The sequence below is a fragment of the Dermacentor albipictus genome, chromosome 6 (genome assembly GCF_038994185.2).
Source record: "Dermacentor albipictus isolate Rhodes 1998 colony chromosome 6, USDA_Dalb.pri_finalv2, whole genome shotgun sequence".
Taxonomy (NCBI): domain Eukaryota; kingdom Metazoa; phylum Arthropoda; class Arachnida; order Ixodida; family Ixodidae; genus Dermacentor; species Dermacentor albipictus.
In genome coordinates, this window is record NC_091826.1 from 93,395,555 (window position 1) to 93,401,554 (window position 6,000).

Sequence of the window (6,000 nt, forward strand, 5' to 3'; positions counted from 1 at the left end):
CTCCCACAAATAAATACGACTCTTACTTATTTTACTTTTTTAAGGAGATTACCGACTTGCATTGGTAAGTGTTCAACAAACACTGCATGAAGTAAGCTTCCTGCACATATTTCACGAGCTACTGCATCATTGTTTCACATTATGAGTGAAACTGCAATTTTCTTTATGCCACAACTTGCCCAATTTTGTGTATTGCAGTAGGATGTTAGTTTTGCTATTAAGGAACTTAAATACTCATGAATAGTAGTAGAGATAAAAAAATAAAAGTAAGAAAGCAGTGGCTTTTCGTGCATAGACTATGCATACACCTGGTGCTCTTATGGCCATTTTTTCCCTATCCGGTAAACCATTCTAAACAAGAAAAGTTTACACATTTAGTTTATACACAGACCACAACTAAACCTTAAGTATCGTTGGTAAGCAAAGTATATTCGATGACATTTTCTGCAGCCCTGCTATTGGGCTTTCCTTCCTTCCTCTTCAGCTGTGCAGGTTCATTAAGAAGTGATGAGAAAGTTTGACAATCTTAATCGTTGAAAGCCTTAGCGAAGCCTTTTTCGGGTTGCTTATTCTTGGTTTCAGACTCTGCACATTGCATTTAAGGCGTGTTTTCTGTGTTTGTAGCTTTTTCTTTATGGGTAGGGCACGTCAACATTTTTTACACCATGTCAAGTATGTGGTGCCATAGATTGTTCTTAAATGGAGTCTTGCCCTTTCATTCTGTACAATATGATGGTTTCTTTTTGTCCAAGGCCGTTTTACAGCGCGATTGTAGCATTTTGCTAAGTTTTGCCTCTGTCACCCAAGCTTGAAAGATTGCTACCCACTGCTGGTGGCATGACACATGTCACATTTCTTTTTCAATAAAAGGAAGTCTGTCACTTATCCTGTGCACTGGTTGTGTTCTTGAATTACAATCTGCTGCCTATACGTGTTCTTTGGTTGCATTTCAGATTAGGAATGGCTATCATAACCGACATTTAACCATATAGCACACAATGTGGATCATATGTAATTGCAATATATGGCCACCATAAATATAACAGAAGTTAATAATTCATGAATAGTGCCTTTGCATGGTGATGCAGGCATGAATTGTGGCTATAAGGTACCACCGCTGCAGGTAGCACTGCTTGTGCAGAATATATAGTTCAACTCTACTACTTTCAAACATTATTGTTTTTATGTGCATTTGTATAGCTCCAGTTTCTGTGGACAGCACACATCGGGTGGAAGAGTGGCTTGCACCTGCAGTTGGGTCCAATGAATAGCCAAATTTCTGCCCGTTTTCATGTTATTAGCATATTAGTAAAGGCAGTCGTTTTTATAGTAGCCTGTTTGTCCAGTGTAGAAGCCGCTGCAGGGTGTCAGGATCTCATACACATCTACAGCTTTGCAGGGGACACAGCATCTGGCACATAGTCACAGGCCATGTATTGGGGCAAGTTGAGTTTACTCAACGTTACTAGATTATTTTCAGTTGTCAAACTCCGCCGCGGCACTTGGCCCCTTTCTGTCGTGCCCGCGGGGTGGCGCGCGCGACACTGTCGGTCCGAAGGCGGGCAGTGCGAGCAACGTTTGTGCGGGCGGACAGAGACGCCGATGCGTGCAGCAACGTGCCACGTTTTGCTCGTGTTTCTTATTTATGTGCCAGGAAAATGCTGCTCACCTTGTGAGCAAACATACCTGCAATGAAACAATGAAATGATAAAAACCACGAGAAACAAAGTGATAGCTAGGGAGGGTGCAGTGCCCTCCTAACTATCACTTTGTTTTTACTCCTGTTTTTTGTTTGTGTTAATAAAACCTTGCGAGCATTCTACGACGAAATAGTCTACCAGACCACCACCTTTGAACTTGGCGAGCATTTCCTAAGGGCTATAAACTTGTTACACCAATCATTTCAGGCCATCAAAGATTTTTTGGAACTGCTAAGCTTGATAGAACAGAATGCAATTCAAAAGAACCTGAAGCTTTTTGCATCATAACAAACGACAGAGTCGCTGCGAGTAACTCTGATGTCGACTTTAAACATTGTCGATAATGTGCTGCGTCAAGGTGCGCTCTATGTTTTGACAGCCAAGTTAAATCAAGACCCATTCCAAGATCCAAGATCCAGAAGGCACACTGTTCACATTTGTTGTGACTGCATTCACATTGCACTGTTTGCTAGGAAATTCACTCACTCGTGTTTTTTCAGCGACACTTTGGACTAGTGCGTTCCTTCGGTGGAGATGAGTCCCATCCAACTATAATCAACTTCACGCAGATATTCCGCCTTCTAAGCCTGTATACAGGCCTGTTAAAACGGCGCTACGTGGGAGTGTGGAAGGTGTGCCAGACCCTGTGCACGTCGGCGTCAACGACACATTCAAGCAGCCCAGAGAAGCCTGCAAGTCAAAACATAGTCTTCGCAATGCCATTGAAGCGACATTGAAATGTTGCGTGGAGCCAAGTAGCTCACCAGAATGGGCTTGCAATGAGCACACTTACACTCGAGGAAACATAGAGGACAATGTTGGTTATTATCTGTGTGGATATGTCATTCATAAAGTCAGAAAGGGCGCACCATGCGATCTATGCATAGCAGACATAAGCTCTGAAATCTGAGCAGTTCGCTGCGACAGTTCCTTAACCTCTTATGACACGTTGTCGCGATTTCGCATCATACCGGTTTTAAGCCGCACCACCAGAAGAAAACATCTGTAGCCGCTACCCCTGCGCTCAGAGGGAATCCACAGATGTCTGGCAACACGTGGAAAAGGCAGCGCCATCTATCGTCGATTCAGTAAAGAGCTGACGGCTGCCATTTCTCCAGTTGATGCCGACGAAGAACATTTCTCACTATCCATCCATTGACATCCGTCTCCATTCAAGGTATGTAAGTTTTTTGAATATAAAAAAATTTTGCATGATAGGCACTTGGTTGAATAATGCACGCAGATCACGTAAATAATTTGTTTTTGAAGATTAGTTGTTTTTTCAAGCGTGTGTCGCTTTGTCGCGTTTTCGCATCAACAGGCTGTAGCGTCCCGATTTGTGCACAACTTCGTCTTCCTCGGCATGTGGTCAAAAAACTAGTAATTTTTGTTTTTTGCAGTTATTCGGTGCTTTTTGTTCGTGATGGACACCAGAAGGTTCTACGGGATCAGGGTTCCACCCGTTGAAGAAAGCGAAGATAGCTGCCTCAGCGACAGCGATTCGGAATACAGCCCTGACACAGTACATGCTGCCCCATCAGATCAATCTGGGCAGTCTGGGAGCGACACAGGTGCGCAATTTTTTGTTTGTTGGGCGAGTTGCATTCGGCTGCAATGTGAAACGCCGTCAGCGTTCTTTCGTGTTGTATTGCAGTGGCGCGTCTTTTTCTTTTGAAGCCAAAAGCTTCACTACGATAGTCAACACCGCGTTTGTCGGAGCACGAGTGACGTCACGCACTGCGCAGGCTACTGCCCATGTGCGCCGTCGCTTCTCCGCGCCACCGTTTGACCTTTCGCCGCAGCCGTGCGCATTTGAAAGGAGGGGTATATAAGGCGCGCTTGCCCATAGAACAGGCGCACGCTGCCGCGCGCTATGCGTCATCGTTTGACGTTCGCCGCAAGCGCGTGTTTATCGCGGATCACCGCAGCTTTTCGCTTCGAGATATCCAGGCCCTTAGCTAAGCCCCAGCCAATTTTTTCAAGCCAAGGTTTTTGTGGCTTCTCAAATGTGGTTTGCGACCTCGCAGTGATTTCTTTTTCTTTTTTTGTTTGCAGATGAAGGTGAAACGGAAGAGCCGTCAACGTCAAGCGCAAGAAGTTTCCTCTGGAAGCAAGTGAACCATCCGCGGACATGCCACCCTCAATGGGAAGACGGTCTTCCAGACCCTCCAGATGAGCCGAAAGCTCCCATTGCGTACTTCCGGTATTTTTTTGACGACAAGCTTCTTGAGGAGATTACAGACCAGTCCAATCTCTATGCAGTGCAGAAGAATGCCAACAAAGCATTGTGCCTAACACGCGCTGAACTGGAGCAGTTTCTTGGGGCCACAATGTATATGTCCATATACAGGCTTCCGCGATTGCGCATGTACTGGAACCGCGAGATGCGAGTAGAAAAAGTGGCAGAAGTTATGTCACGTGACAGGTGGCAAGCGATAAAGAACAGCCTTCATTTCAACGACAACAATCTCCTACAAGCAAATGCTGGCAAAGACAGGCTCTTCAAAATTCGACCACTCATTGACAATCTGCTGCTCAAATTTCAAATCCTTCCAAAGTCACAGATGCTGGTGGTCGACGAGCAAATCGTGCCGTTCAAAGGCCGCTCCTCACTCAAGCAGTACGTCCCTAGCAAGCCTCACAAGTGGGGCTACAAGATTTTTGTACTTTGCGACACCCACAGACTTGTCTCTGACTTCTCTATATACACAGGGGACATCCGCCCTGTTCCTGGATTACCTGACCTTGGAGCAAGCTCTAATGTTGTGCTCGAGCTTTCGCGCTCCATCCCAGAGAACAAGAGCTACTTGCTCTTTTTTGACAACTGGTTCACATCCATAAAACTGCTGGTAAATTTGCATCAGCGTGGTATTCCAGCAATGGGAACTGCACGCGCAAACAGAATTTCTGGATGCCGACTGCCCAGCGATGCAGAAATGAAGAAGAACGGTAGAGGAAGCCACGTGGAGAGGCAGGCTACTATTGAAGGGGTCGAAGTCCGAGTAGTGAAGTGGTACGACAGCCGGGGAGTGAATATTGCTAGCACATTCGGGAGTGCCCAGCCTCTAGGAAGCTGCCAGCGGTATGACCGCAAAAAGAAAGAAAGATGTGAAGTTGAGCAGCCAGCCATTGTGAAGGCTTACAACACTTTTATGGGTGGAGTCGACCTTCTCGATGGGCTCATGGCGTACTACAGAATTTTTCTGAAGTCGAAGAAATTCTACCTGCGATTTTTTTTTCATTTTGTGGACATGGCTGTTGTGAGCAGCTGGCTGCTCTACCGGAGGGATTGTGATGCTCTAGGAATACCAGAGAAACATCAACTGGATCTTCTAGCGTTCAAGGCTTCTCTAGCCAGCTGCCTGTGCAATCAAAACAAGGACGTGATGAAGAAGAGGGGCCGGCCGTCTCTTTCCGTGGAAGGAGAGCTTGAGAAGAAGAAAAGAAGAGGACCAGCAGCTCCAACACCTAATGCTGAAGTCCGTCAAGACAATGTTGGCCACTGGCCTGAAGTGTCGCAGCAACGACAACGATGCAAGATGCCTGGCTGCAAAGGCCAACCTGTTTCCTTCTGCACAAAGTGCAAAGTTCATCTGTGTATAAAAAAAAGTTCAAATTGTTTCATTTCTTTTCATAAGAACTGAGATACAAATGTGCTAAACTCAAAGAAATGAGCTCTCAAGTGTGTTTGAAAATAAACATTTTTTGATCCATTACGACCTGTTGTTGCGTTTTCGCGACATAGCTGTAACTTTCTTCCTAAAACCCTGACACGCATAAAAGTTGCTGTGTAACTTCCTCATAACCAGAACATAAAAAGCCACAGCAAAAATAATTTTTTTATGCAGTATGCTAAATTCAGGCTAGAAGAGGTTAATTGAGTACAGAAGTCTCAAGCAAGGTTCCTTAAAGCACCCGACGCCGAAGATGCTGGGCTTTATGAAGACTGCTAACAAAAGTGTGTCAGCTTTCCTGGATGAGGCAGGCCTTTACGGAGAGATATTTTGGAAGGTTTTAGATGATCTAGAGGGGTGCTGCCTCCCTCTTCTTGGTTGTACAGAGCATATGTTCGCGTTCACGTGCGAAGTACTGAATTTCTTCATTGTTATGAGGATGCATTTTTACTCCAGGGACACAAACTGTCAACTAGAAAGCAGTCACAAGGTAGCTGTAGCAACCAAGTAAGCACATCTTTTGTGAATATTGAAGCAGCATGCTTAGATTCATCAATCCGGCGTTGTACCGGTCCTATTCTTTTTTTCATGTGTACATAAAACAACATGCCACAAACGAAAGGCTT

At 45.2% G+C, this 6,000-nt stretch overlaps 1 pseudogene; it reads left to right on the forward strand.

Annotated features, from left to right (window-relative positions):
- Positions 1-2,662: 2,662 nt before the first annotated feature.
- On the forward strand, positions 2,663-5,416 carry LOC135907527 (piggyBac transposable element-derived protein 3-like; annotated as a pseudogene).
- Positions 5,417-6,000: the final 584 nt, after the last annotated feature.